Source organism: Pseudonaja textilis, chromosome 4, assembly GCF_049901715.1.
Source record: "Pseudonaja textilis isolate UNSWEBS1 chromosome 4, rPseTex1.2, whole genome shotgun sequence".
Classification (NCBI taxonomy): domain Eukaryota; kingdom Metazoa; phylum Chordata; class Lepidosauria; order Squamata; family Elapidae; genus Pseudonaja; species Pseudonaja textilis.
Window position 1 is genome coordinate 53,987,895 of NC_141993.1, and position 15,376 is coordinate 54,003,270.

General features: G+C 38.0%; 1 protein-coding gene across 3 annotated transcripts in view; it reads right to left on the reverse strand.

The window, feature by feature from the left end:
- Nucleotides 1–15,064, reverse strand: part of DGKG (diacylglycerol kinase gamma) — a 103,503-nt gene extending 88,439 nt beyond the window's left edge. For all 3 annotated transcript variants that reach the window (XM_087933083.1, XM_087933082.1, XM_026701379.2), the window contains exon 1: nt 14,635–15,064. The gene's annotated coding sequence lies outside the window, so the exon portion shown is untranslated. The remainder of the gene's footprint in view (nt 1–14,634) is intronic.
- Between the last annotated feature and the right edge of the window lie 312 nt (nt 15,065–15,376).

The following is a 15,376-nucleotide window of genomic DNA, read 5'->3' on the forward strand; positions in this document are numbered from 1 at the left end:
CATGTAAATAACTGGTGGATTGCCATAGTGCCAGTGTACTGCTCCAAACCCCAACCTAATCCCAGGAAAAAGTACTTACATTTGTTTTCTAGAGCTAACAGCAATTGCAAGAGAGGTTCAAATATTTCTTTAACTGCCTCCTGCCACCATTTTAGCCTAATTCAAATACTCTTATCACAGTCTAAAATTTCATCTGCCAAATTGTTTTTGAAAATGGATAATATAAGCAGGTGTCTCAAGAGTTCAGGGACTATTTTGTACAATTTTCTGGAAGCAAAATATGAGATTTTACTCTTTTGGTAAGTGTGACTCTTCTTTCAACAAATTTGATTCAATCATAGACTTAAGAAAATATGTTAATTTTTAAATTGGTAGAATGAGGTTCTTTCAGAAAAATATAAGACACTTTTAGATACATTTTCATTCACAATAAAAAAAAAACATTCTGAATGTCTGTACAATGGGAAATACAGAAGGATTTGATTCCCAATTCTATAAGAAGCTAAGAACAGCATAGATTCCCTTTTTAGATATTGTATGGAATTTGACCAGCACAATATAATACTGAATAAGATCTACTATAATGATCCTAACATTATTTTCTATATGTTAAATACACATATGGAGATAATCATTTATTTTATAATCAAATCCTGGATTATAGCAAGTGCGTGGATACAATTGAATTAGTTGCATCTTTTCATCCACACTCATTAGACAAAGAATTAGTTCCTGCTTTCAAAGCTGTGAGGAGTGCTTCAACACTCCTGACCAGTCCCTACATAACTTTTTCTTTGAGCACGTCCGATTGGAGGAAAAAGCCCCATCGTGTCAGACTTGTTCTCAGTGTCTGCTCATTAGTTTAGGGGATATGCTGGGTGGAAAACAAGGAAAACAATACAAAGGTGTTAAGTTTCAGGCCTCAAGATTGCACATATAAGGAACTTCATCCACTAGGCTGGACATTGGGGAAGAGTAGCAAGGACTTTGATATTTAACGCATTAGCTTGACACTAGTTTGAATTGTTCCCCAGTATATCTGAAAGTCACAAATTGCAGAAGGTTGTTAGAAGGCATTCTCAATCACTGAAGCAAGTTTCTAGCACCTTGTGATCTGTCCATGGTCCTGCAGAGTTGAACTCTGGACCTGTACAGGTTGTTTGATATGACAATGAATTGTTTGTTTAATTGATTCTGATATTTGCCATTGTCACAAAGCACTGGAATGATCACCTGCACACCAATTATCTGTGGACATTTTAGTTGCAGAATAGTGCATTGACTCTAGGATTTTTTGCACATCCTGGAGGAGGATCCCTAGAATATTAACTATTTGAGATTTGTTTTCTCAAAGGTGGCTGTTAATAAAAATGCCATCAAATGGATTCATACTTTAGCAAATATCTTGTGGAAAATAAAATTAAAAACCATCTAGTTTAAGACAAAACCTGAAATATTACAGTATGAATCAGTTTTAAGTTACGGGCATTTCTAGCAGGTTGATACTGACAATTGCAGCCAAAGCACTTGGATAAAGCCAGTTTGGTCTAGTGGCTAAGATATCAAACTAGAAAGTAGGAGACTTTGAGTTCAAGTTCTGCCTTAAACATGAAAGCCATCTGGGTGACTTTGGGCCAGTTATTATCTCTCAGCCCATCTTATCTCATAGAGTTGTTGTAGTAGGGACAATAGGAGGAGGAAGGTGTGTTGGATATGTTCACCACCTTGAGTTATACGTAAAAATACTAAAGATGCGATATGAATAAATTTTTTAAAAAGAAGCTATAAGAGCTGGGGTTCAGATTTAGCTTTAGCCTTAATAGCTAATTAAATCTTAATCAGCTCAACCTTAGCTAGACTCAACTTCTCATCTGTGTTAGAAAAGGATAATAAAACTAACCTTTCTTACAATCCCTCTTGAAAGATATTATTAAATATAATGAATATGAGGTGATGCTTTGGACAATAGGAGGGTACTATATAAAATGGTATTATTAACCTGGCATTTTGCTGCTTAGGCTAGAGTTTCCTTCTAACTGCAACCCTCAGAAAGGACATTAACAACACTGCTACTACTCTTCAAGATATAATTAAGTACCCATGGCATTTTAGATGCTGAATTGAACACAAGAAATCCTACTCAGAGGGTTTAATGAGTCTGTGTAACGCAACTAAGGTAGAGGTGATAGAAGACAGGCCCAGCAGATAATGAGCAGTTGGGAAAACCCAGCTTCTCTCAGAAGAGCTAAGTTAAAAGCAAGAATGAGAAAGCTTTTACTAATGAGCTCTGTGAAAGGAATTTAAAACAACTGGTGGAGAGATCTAGATTTTAACAAGCACTTCAAATGGTCATTTCTCTTCATTATAAGATGAATATTTAATTCCTAAATTAAATACTAAGAACTATGACTAGATACACCCAAAGTGGGTGAGGTGAAATAAATGTCATGCAAAACGCATAGCTGGGGAACAGGACAGACTATAATATTCCCATCTCTTTGCTCTGAGAGCTTAAGAGAAGGTAGTATATACACTATACTGATGGATTAAAAATAAAAGCCAATCAACAGATAAAATCCAGTTTTAGTTAATATTCTGATAGTGCTCTTGTTCCTGGCTAAGATACTTTTAAAGTTAAGGTATTGATGCCCATTTCCCATTTTTATGCTTTCATAACTGTTATGCTTTCACCATACTTGCAAAACCTAAATATAAAGGTGGAAAACATGCTTCCTTTTCTTTATACTAGTAGTAAGCTTTCTGGGAAAGCTATATGTTCTAATTTTCCTCTAATTTTTTCATTATTTACTCAATTTATATCGCTGCCTATTTCAGTGATTCTGGATGACTAACAAAATTTAAAAACCAATTACCAAGTCACCAACCTTAACAGCAAAAACCTCACAACAATAATAAATATTCATAGAATGGCAGCTGAGGACAACAACACTACAAATATATCTGTGTCACAAGCTCTCATATTCAAGAACACAGCCATGTTTTTAAGGCTTTCTGGAAAGCCAACAGAATAACTGGAGATGGATCCTCGATGCCATGATGTTCCAGAGGGCCTGTAACAAAAATGGCCTCTTCCTAGGTCCTGCCAGATGACATTCCTTGATAGAAAGGACCATAGCATGTCCCTTCTGTTAGATCTTATAGGACTGGTAGTAACCAATGGAGAAAGGAAATCCTACATGAAGGGTTTTATAGATGATCACCAGTGTCTTGAATTGTGCCTGGAAGCCAGTGGAGTCAGTGCATCTTGCACAGCAGAGGTACCCGCAAAACTACCAACTATGGAGGTACCCCCAGAACTACTGACACTGCTATATTCTGGGCCAGCTGAAGCTTCTGTTCAAGAGAAGGCCCTTTTTGAAAATTGAGTTCACATTATATACTTAAGGCCCTTAACTCCTCCATAGGTATTCCACCCACTCATTGGCATAGATATGTGGATGGTTCTTGGGTCAAAATTAAAACACAGGAAGTGGAAGCCTTCACCAATCACACAAACTCTATGGGCAGCAACGTTAACTCACACAGAAAGATGTTAAGGGAAATAGTCAAACCCAAGGACAAAACTGTGCAGTGCACATTAAAGAAGACAGAAGCCTCAATATTGAAGCGTACAGAAAACCTACACACATAGAACAGTATTTACATTTTGATTCTCATTGCCCACTGGAGCACAAACTGGAAATATTCAGAACCCTACACCACCAGGCTGAAGGTTTGCTATCCGCCAAGAGAAATAAAACACATCAAGAAGCACTCAGAACATGTAGCTATCCTAACAGGTTCTTCATCAAATCCACACATCGATCCAGCAGGAGCTCCTTCATAACAGACAGAGAAGAAAACAATAAACAGAGTAACACTGTCATTCCATACATTGCAGGAATATATGAAAAACTCAGAAGGATTTTCAGTTAATACAACATAGGGGCACACTTTAAACCCAAGGACAAAACACTCAGGCAAAAACTGAGAAATGTGGTATATTTATTGCAGTGAGACATGTGTAGACCTGTACATCAGGGAAACAAAATAACAACAATTGCATGGTACAGCACAAGAGAACAAACTCATCAGAAGAGGATTTAGCAGTCCAGCTGCATCTGAATGACAAAGGTCACCCTTTTGAAAAGAGCAAATTCACATTCTGGACAGAGAGGACCACTGGTTTGAAAGAGAATTCAAAGAGGCCATCTATGTTTAAATTTAACAGCCTTCCCTCAATAGAGAGGGAGAGATACGACACCACTTATCTCCTGTTTACAATGCAATATTTTCAGCAGCCCCAAGAAGGTAACACACCCTGCACTTTGAGTCAGGTGATTCTGAGGATATAGATTGACCCCAAGTGTTTCAACAATTCTGAGGGCTAATGACCAGATGACTGCAAAGAATATAAATCCTTCCATTCCAGTCAATTAGAATGGAAGAAGTTTCTTGGGTGAGAAATTAAACATTTAAAAACAAATAAAGTCCAGTTGCCTTTTGGAAAAAGCATCTTTTCAAGATCTGGAGTTAACATCCATTTACTTATGATTTATTCCACCAAGTAAATGCCCTACCAGAGACCAGCAAGGAAAACATATACAATATAGGTGATACGTTTTGGAGGATCTGAGTATGAAACACAGACCAATTCTATTTTACATATTTTAGGCTTAAAACAAGTTGATTTCTGGATTAAGGTAACCCAGCTAAGTTAACAGCTGATGAAACTTTTCTGTCAGCAGGTCCTTTATTAGCTTATTTTGCCATGGAATGAATAATAAAGAAAGCACCATTTTATATTTCACACAGTGCTTTAAAGCAGGTGTTCCCAACCTTTCGGACCCCAGGGACTACTAAATTCATAATTTTAAATCCTGTGGACCACTAATATGAATCCAACACGCCCCTGGCTGAAGCGCATAACTCTCAGTGATGGGATGGGGTCCTCCAGGCAGTTACCTTGGCCACCTGTTTCTGCAACCTCAAAGAGCCTTTTTGACCCATTTTCCACAGAAAACAAAATACCAGGATCCCTCACCTCTCTCTTTCTCTCAGTATCTCTTCTCTCTCTCTCTTTCAGTATCACTTTCTCTCTCGTCTCTCTCTTTCTCTCTCATCTTTTTATCTCTCTCTCATCTTTTTCTCAGTATCTTCCTCTGTCTCATCTCTCCCTCACACACACCTCTCTTTCATGTCACTCTCAGTATCTCTCTCTCTCATCTCTTTCTCTCTTTCATCTCTCTTTCTCTCAGTATTTCTCTCTCAACTCTCTTTCTCTCTCTTTCTCTCTGTCATCTCTCTTTCAGCATTTCTCTCTCAACTCTCATCTCTTTCTCTCTCACCTCTCTCTCTTTCTTTCTCATCTCTCTCATCTTTCTCTCAGTATCTCTTTCTCTCTCATCTCTCTTTCCCTCTCTCCTTTTTCTCTTTCTCATCTCTCTCATCTCTCTTTCTCTCTCTCTCCTCTCTCCTTTCTTTCTCATCTCTCTCTCTTTCTCTCTCTCTCATTTCTCTCTCATCTCTTTCTCTCAGTATCTCTCTCTCATCTCTCTCTCACCTCCCTCTTTCATCTCTCTTTCTTTCAGTATCTTTCTCTCTCATCTCTCTTTCACCCCCTCTCCCATCTCTTTCTCTTTCTTTCTCATCTCCCTCTCACACTCTTTCTTTTAGTATCTTTCTCTCTCTCATCTCTCTTTTTCTCTCATCTCATTCTCTCTCTCTCTGCCTGTGTGTTAACATTAGTTTACACAATGCTATAGCAAAACATTAACAACATATTAGTAAAGTAACAATTAATTTGAAAGACTTCCTGTAATATTACTTATGATATTTCCTCACCTCCCATTAAATCCAGCCTCAGCAAAAAAATCACTCTTTTTTCATTTTAACTGTGATTAATAGATGTAAGGATTTGCCATCATATTCTGTTGTGGCCTGTATATGTGTTTCAGGCAATTTATTGGCTAAGCTACAAGGTGATTTTTTTCATAGAGACCAGAAGCAGAAGTTCAGACTACTGGAAAGTATTTTCCTTTGATAAGTTCCATGTTTGTTGCCAGAATTCTTTATAGACACTTATGATGTAACACAAAAAGCAGCTTTTCATAAAATGAGCAAACAGAAGGAAAGCCCCTGAGATTAGGCTATTTTGGAAATGTTTTAATTCTGGTTTCAGTTTCTCAACCCAGTCATGATTTTGCAAAATGACAACATGACAGGGATTTTCATAATCAAGAGAAAGGCAGTGAGATGTTAGCAATGAGATATTACTTTTCTACTGTTCCAGCTCATTCCAAATGAAAACACTTCGTGGTGCCCTTGGCTGCAGAACATAAGATTAATAGGACTTCATAAAACTTTGTTTATGATCAGGTCATTGGGCAGAAGTCTGAATCTAGTAATTCTCAGTATGTATCTGTAGTAAGGCATCAAAGATTTACAAGACAAATAGATTTACAAGACAAATACTCTTCTTGCAATATTTGATATGATGCTGCAGAAATGAAGGGTAAAAAGCAATGAATTTTTATATAGAAGTCTGCAAGATCCAGTCTGTTTTGATATTCAAATCCCTATGTGCAGGATTATTTAATATCACAATACATTGAGCCACAAATTAAGTAATCACATTTTAGTCTACAGGATGGGTGTCCAACTTTGGCAACTTTCAAACTTTCTAGGGAATTCTGGGAGTAGAAGTTCACAAGTCTTAAAGTTGCCAAAGTTGCTCTATGTATTATGAGTTTATAGCTCCCTGACTAGATTTGGGTGACCTGACTAATCAGTTACTGCTACTCTAAAACAAAATAACCCCCATCCCATGGGTACAGGGGCCATGGTCAAATGGGAAAGCAACCTTGGATGTCATCCCAACTGTTGTAAGGATGACTATGAAATCATTACTTTTGGCTCAGTGCTGGGATTCAAATTTTTTTACTACTGGTTCTGTGAGCATGACTTGGTCGGCATGGCAGGGGAAGGATACTGTAAAATCTCCAGTCAGAGGTGGTACTTGCTGGTTCCCTGAACTACTCAAAATTTCTGCTACTGGTCAGAACCTGCTTAATACTACCTCTGTTGCAGCTGCTTTTTTATGTTGTGGTAACTTTATATTTCATTCACTCATCTTACCCACCCTTTGTGGCCATATTGGGAGGTGAGAAATAAAAGGAACATAGAGATAGAATTTTTAGAATGGTCTTGCTTTTGTGGGTCTGCTTAAGCTCTGGGCTCACAGTGGAAAATCCCTGCAAAGCCAGGGCTAAACCTAACACCTAAGCCAGTTGTGTGTTTGTCTTCTAACCCTTCCTCCTGCTCCAGGTAAGTCCATGAAAATATGAAAATACAGCAGATCTCCGAAGCATGAATGAGCATATATACTATATTATGTAACTGTAAGTCACCCAGAGTCGTTTTGCGGCATATAAATTTAATAAAAGTCAATCACTGACTGCAATCAATCATTGCAGGCAAGTACTATTTTTGCTATTCTTTTCTTTGGTTTTCTTATCCAAAGTTGTATTAGGGGTATAGTAATCCAATGATAGGAGAACATGTCTTTAGAACTGCCATGTTTACACAATTTTTCTTGGTGGCCTCCACTAAAATATTCCCTTCTTCTTTGTAATTCTGTTGCCTTTTGCAAGCTTCCTTGTCCACCTCAGCATTCTAGACACAGTGGGAATCCAATTAGAAAGCTAACATAGGTGAAAAAGTAACAATTTATGTCTAGTAAACATTTTTAAAGTCAGCAGTTAAACAATAAATATTCCTAAAAAAACAATAATTTTCAGAACATTTTATCATAAGCTATATATAATAAATAGGCTATAATAACAAAATCAAGGTACCTGTCTGATTTTTTTTTCTACTTAAAACAAATCCAAAAAGTAAAGCAATTTATTTCCTCCTCTTAGTCCTTTGGCAATTCAGTTTCAATCTCAGCATTTTTGTGTGATCTCTCTGCAATATCTCCTGTCCTAGTTTCTTGTGATTTCTCTCTTGAAGTCACCTTCTAATCTGTTTGTGAATCAGAGGAATAATAGAGATGTGCTAACTTTTTGGTTTCCATGGAAACCAAGTTTCTTCGGTCACCCCATGCCTGCCAGGATTCAGATTGTGTTAAATGTTTAGTGACTATGCTTAAACTTGCATAGCTAAATAGTTGAGCATTGTATCACTGTTACACGCTGTTCAAAGAAGCAATGCAGAAACCAAAGGGCTGCTTGTTTAGACTGCACAGTTCATGATGAACTTTCATAAAGACCAATATTTTCTGTTACAGATCTCCAACAAAATAGAACTTCGATTGTTCAGATCTTTACAGAAAGAAAGCTTGATGGTTTGGAGGAAGGATGCAATTTCAGGGCCAAGACTATATTCATTTGGTATGAATTTTTCCCATCTGTTCAGATATGTTCCACCTGAATTGGACTTTTCCTTCACATTCAGTTGGACCAGTTATATCCTTGTCATCTTGGCTTTCTACTCTTGGCTTTCACTAGGTATGAATCTCCCCTGCTAAGTCAGCTCTTCCAGATGAAACAATGGATTGCTTATGCCTGATTTTGACTAAAGATGTAAAAGCATTATTCATGGATCTTGTCCTGAGAAAAGGAAAGAATTCTTCCCCCAGTAAACTTTACATCACAGTTGGTATCAAACAGATATTCTTGCTTTTTCCTGGACAGAAATGCATGCATGCACACACACAATCAATCAAAACCAAAGTACCCTTAAAATATAAAACTGCTTTTGATACTTGCATATGTGCAGATATAATTACTTTAAAAGAATGTTTAGTCTGGTCTGGAATTTTGCCACAATAAGAGCACAGCACTGAGAGAGCTATGTTTATTGCAATGATTATTGACTGCCTGTTTTAACATGGGAGACCTTGAACAATGGGAAAGCAATATCTATAGAATGGACTAAGACTAGGAAATCCTGGATTGGCTGCTCTGCTTGGGGAACTGGGTAGATCCTTGTCAGTTTACCCCAAATGAGTTCTATTGCTAAGCAAAAGGGCTTTTCAGGACAGTAGCAGAACCCCAAAGTTTGTTATTAAGGAAATACAATGTTGAGGCCATTCACTAATAGAGAATGGAAGGTTGTGATTTTTCTATGTTGCAAATAAGGCTGCCTTTGGGCTGTACTATCTGGTAAGGATGTTTCTTTTCTTTGGTTTGATGGGATTGCAGGAGAGTCATTTTGGGTCTGAAGGGATTAGTAAAGAGAGGAGCTGGGTTTGACCTGGCTACATCTAACAGTCTCCTTCTGTGTGTGTGCATGCATGTGTGCGGTCTCCATTTTGTTGTATTTTTTCCACCATTAAGGAACCTGAATGAATGTGAACATTGTGTTACCATTACTCTTCACACAAATAGACTTGCCTTTTCCCAGACCGAAATGCACAGAAATACAATAAAAGCCAAAGTACCTTTAAAATAAGAAACTATTGATAGTTCCATATGTGCAGATATACAGATAGTCCTTGACTTACAATCGTAATTGGAACCAGAATTTCTGTTGCAAATAAAGCTAGTTAAGTGAGTCATATCTGATTTTATGACCTTTTTTTGGCCATGGTTATGAGAATCATTGCAGTTCTTAAGTGAATCATGTCATTAAATGAATCTGGCTTCCCGAATTGACTTTGTTTGTCAGAAGCCAGCTGGGGCAGTTGCAAATGATGATTATGTGAACCTGAGATGCTGCAACTATTGTAAATACATGCCGGTTGCCAAGATCCTGGATTTGATCACACAGCTATGGGGATGCTGCAACAGTTGTGAGCAGACTGGTTGCAAGCTACTTTTTTCAGTGCCATTGTAACTTCAAACTACACACACACATGTACAAACATTGCTAAATGATTGTAAGTCAAGGACAACTTGTAATTACTTTAAAAGGGCATTTAGAACAGTTGAATTTACATTTAAAAGGACTACCACAAAGGGTAATGTCTGATGAATGAAAACATGGCAAATTGCATGTTTTATGTTTATGTTAACATTCACAGTATATAATTGGGAGAAGATATACAATAGTGCCAATGTTAGGGGACATTTCTGGAACAATTTCCTATAGATTTTTTAAAATCTATATAACCTGCCAGAAGAAAATACTGCTCTATTAACACCAGCAGTACAATTGAATTTTCTTGATCAGCTCATCGATAATTTTGACCTCTAATTGATGTCACTTTGGTCTAGTACCATATAGAATACCAAGGAATGCTATTTTTTCCTGATTCTTAAATCTGGATTGGGCACCTTTTTGATCATTGGGACTCTATCTAATATTGTTTGCCTGGCCACAGGCACACAAATGCTTTTGGGAGAAATTCTGTACTATTTATTTATTCTTTCCCTCCCTCATTCCCAAAAAACTGCCATTATAGTTTTCTAGTGTTTCCTATTTCAAAATGCCAGGAAACTACGGCACCAGTATTTAACAGCTGGGATCAGAAGTGATTCTGGGAAGTGCAAAGAAGGGATTGATTGCCACATACAGCTTAGGGCCTCAGGTTGCTCATCAGTATCTCAGCCACTGTTCCTGGCTATTCCTACTAGCTAGTCCTCTTTCCTAACCTTTCTATCACTTGCTTGCTGGTTATCCTGTGAACAAGCCAGTTGTGGCACAAATAGTTTTTCTAATTACTACCACAAGTGCTGGATGTTAAAGGAGGCACAAGCAATGCTGAAAAGAAGGAATACTGTAAGAGCTCTTCCCCTTGTACAAAACAAAATACCTTTGATAGAGGCCTAAACATGCTGGTCCTTGGAGTAAGCCGCATCTTCAATCCTTCTGTCTATACACAGGAGAATCTAGGCCAGTGTCAAAAGTTAACAATATACTTGCATGTGTCTGGATTCAGATAATATTCTATGCCAAGAAAGGGAAGTGTTCAGTTTTGAGTCTGGGCTTTTCCCTCTTAAACAAATATCCCAATAAATTCTTGCCCAAAATATTCACAGCAATTCCAGGGTGATTTTATTTTAAAATTTTTAATGAATGCAGATGTTAATATCATCAATGTTTGCAGAAAAACATCTATTTGGCAACTTCTAGTATTTATTCATGAGGCTATTATTACATGGCATATACAGTATAGCTGCTATTCTCATTCACTCCCCCCCCCCAAAAAACCCCAAAATTAATTGCTAGTCTATCATCAGATCTAAATACACATTATCCATTCAGATGAAAGTGGAAGGCCAACACTTCTGGAGAAGTAAAGGCAAGGCATGTGATAGTGAGTAAAATCTCCACACCTATCTTAAGATACAATCTATGTTTGGTAATAATGTTTTGCTCTTAGTATTAAGTTATAATGTATTCCTATCAATAAAATCTCACTAGTATTAAAAATGAAATAGCAATACATATATCAGAAATATTTGCATATTTTTGTTCCCAAGATTATTAGAACTTGGTCAGGAGTTTAATCATGTCAATGTCCTGGAATACAGGGCGAGGCAGGCTTCACTCTAGTAACTGGTGCCTAAAAATATTCCTTCATATGGCATATGGAATTTTAAAACAATAGAAATGGACACTTTCAATGATACAAAGAGAGAGAGAGAGAGTGTGTGTGTGTGTATGGATATGTGTGTATATATATGGTTCTTGAGTCTTTCCTGAATTACATTTCATGAAATCTTTCTTATAATTTGAAATGTAAGTTAAGAGTGTTGCATTGATACCATTTGTTATTTCTAAAAAGAAAGAGATGGGTATCTATTGTGAGGCACTGGGGTGTTTTCATATATAATTAATGCAACAACAGAATATTCTCTTCATATTTCCAAGCTTTTAGCTGCTGGCAATGGACTGCTATAATGAAAGCTGTCCTTATTCCAAACTGCTTATAACATATCACTTCACAAGACTGGGATTCATGCTGCACTGGTATTTATAATCCTTTCTATGTTATTGTAAAGAAACATGGACGTGCTGGAAAGAAAACTTTTCTGTTCATAAGACCCCAATAAGGACCTTGAACTTTCATTCACCTGCTGTCCTTGATTAAAAACTATCAGGCAGTGCTCTGATTACCTAAGAATTATCCACATTTCTATTTACAAACAGTTGTAGAATGGTAGACAATGATTTGAGAGGCTGGGTTCACTCGGTGACCCTGAGCCATCTGCTACTTCTGAACATAACTCCAATAATGTCAGTGTTAAAGGGGGTGACATCATGTATATGGTCTTCTGTCCATAAAGAAAGGCAATGTATATGTTAATAAATAATTATTTAAAAATCAAACTCCTACCTGGCCTTTAAAAATTAATGTAACTAAAAGGTGTCCTATTGCAGGGCTTGCACTTTTATTATTCTTTGGTTAATTAAGGAGAAAAATCCAGTTTGACTACTAAGCCAAATACTGAGACTGAAAATTAAGCTGCCAAAACTAAAAAAAAAAAAATCAAGCTGAGTTTTGTCAGCAAGAGATCCAAACTACCAATATGAGTTGCAAAATGTATTATCTTCTTTCATGCAAATATCTTGACCAAAATAGAACTTAATCTTAGAAAGTAGCACTACAATGTAAGTGATTAAAATCCTGTTTTGTTGCCCCAAATAATGATGATCCTTTTTCTTAATGGTTTAATCTGGAGTTGCCTAATCTATGAGCAACCACAAATAAGGCACTGGATGAAAATCTTTATTTTGTTTGATCATTTGGGAAGCCTTTCTGAATTTAAGTGTACTGTAAGATTTTGTTTATATAAACACAAATGATACTATTTTTATGGTTATCACTGGCACACACGCAAAGTGTACAAAATAGGCTTTCCATGTTTTGTTCCACAAGGTCTCTTAAAAACATGAGAACGGAAATATTACTAGGACAGACAGCACGGCATATCGATTGTGTTTCAAGTAAAAAACATTTTTCTGTTCAAAGGTAATCACAGAGACTTAAAAACTGACTTTAATGGAGCATACTGCCAGGTAAACTGGAACAGGACTAGAACCTAACCTCCTTTATAAAGTCGTTCCATGGTATTATGTAGTATTTTGCATAATACTGTTTTTCAGGATCTCATTTTAGTTGGTGTTATTTGTTAAGATTTTAGGGCTAGAATCCTACAAATACTCACTTTGCTGCAAATCCCATTGAATTCAATGGAACTAACTCCCCAATAGTTGAGTATAAAATGGTAGTTTGCCATCTTTTTTATACAGAAAAGGTAAATTTGGCTTCTCTTCATGTTTGAGACAGAAAGTGTTAAAACCTTTACATTATTTTGATATCAATTCTTGATGCAAAGTAACATGCAAATATAGCAGACAGCAACACTGAACTGATCTGTGCCATGGTTAGCATAAATTTAATACAGCATGTTGAAGAAAACAATATTGAAAAACTGTTAATGGGCAAGTCCTGAATCTAAATTATTGGCCTATGTTTGCTTCTCAGCGCTTCAGGAATGCCATGGCTCACCTGTCTATCAGGTATTTTTGATAAAGTGCAAAGGCTACAAAACCCCTTTTCTCGCTGTCAGACTAGACACTTCTGGACTAGATAAATTGAATCAGCTAAGTTCATGAGGGTAGTAGATATGAATTCATTTCTTTCAGCAAAATCTATACTTGTCCAGGAAACTGTGCTTTTATCTTCATGTTGAAATCTAAATCTCTAATTGTAATAATCTGGGATTAATGAGGCTGATTTATAGAAAAATACCAGAATAATTAAGATCATATATTGTTATAAAACATGGCTTCCATAACCATGAATAAACTGAATAAATCACAACACTAAACCTAAAAATCCACATGATAATTCAGACTACTATATGGCTTCATGAGAATTAAGAAACCACAGGCACACTTCGGATTGAAAGGCACATTTATCATGCAGGATCTGAAAATAAATTGAGGGACAGTTTAAATCATGTCCTGGGGGCAGAATAAAGCAACATTGTACCTACATGCTGAATTTAGTCAGGATCTGCTCAGTTTGATAGAACAGTGCGTTATGTAAGTTGCCCTTTAAGGGATGTTTCACATTTCCATTTAGACGCACACCTGATGTATTTGGAGGACTATCAACTTGCATAATTCACTCCACCTTGTTCACCTGCTCTACATTTTTGTGCCGCAGATATTGCTAACACTAGCAGAGCAGAGTTGGTTTTGGGTTCTCCGACTCCTAGATAGATGGGATTCTTTTCTGCAACCTAATCCACAGAGTACCTCTAACAAAAGCCCCACTTAGCACGTGTGGCGTTCATAAACGAAGTCAGACAGGTTTTTCTTCTGACTTGGAATACGGTACTTCTTACGTCGCAAAACTAGCGGCGGAAAAAAAAAACTTTAGCCCCTGGAGCGAGCAGGTGAAACCTCGACATCTAGCAGGTCAGTCACTAACAATCCCTCCCCCCAAATCAGCCCCGCGTAGATTGCTGTCTCGCTAAATTGGAAAACCCGATGGGGGTCTATTTTTGTTTCTCTCTTCTCCCACAACATCTTTCCAGCGCTTCTTTCCGTCCTGGAAGACTCTGACGCGGAGCAACCTGCATTTATCTTAACAGCATCAGGTGTCTTTCCCACATTGCACTGGAAAGAATCCAAGGACTATTAAACTAAATTGCAGTTAAATTAAAGACGAACCTCCCAAAGATCCTGCGGCAGTCTTTCAGCTACATCCTTCTTCCAGGTCCACCGCAGACAAACTCCCCACAAGAAGCCAGCATCCGGGGCTGCTCCGTGTGTCTGCAATGTGAGCGCCAATGAAATAAATGGGCAGTTTCGAGCCCGAGCACACAGGCACAAAAACACACGTGCAGCTCCAATTCGCGTTTGTGCGGGGAGGCTCTCGCTACCAGTCAAGTTGCCAGGCTCTGCCTTCCACCACCACCCACTTCCCCTCCTTCCTTGTATTGGGGACGGAGACCTATCAGCCCAGGAGATGGACGGACGGCTTTGGAAGCCCGAGACTGACCTCAGGAGTTTTAGGTCTAGTTAGTCATCCAGGCGGCGTAGCCGGCGAGCTTCTGAGGGGCCGGCAAAAGCCAGCAGGGCAAAGAGGCAGGCAGTGCTTTATGGAGCCTCCCCCCGCCCTCAAGATATAGCTCGTCTCCGCTGGCAGCGGCTGTCTCTTCAGCCTGAGCGCTTTCCCACTCGGCCTGACAGCTCAGTCTGGCCGCTGTTAAGGTGGCTCGCAACCCCCAGCTGCAGAATTTTCTTCCTGTCTAAATATAGGCGGAAATCCAGAGGTACCTGGATGCTTCTGCCTATGCTGCCTCTATCTTGGAAGATAACCGAGGAGACGGCCTGAGAGCAAGAAATGGGAAACAATCGTGTTGTTTTTTTTAAACTCCCCCCCATTTTTGTGACCACACCAATGTCTCCT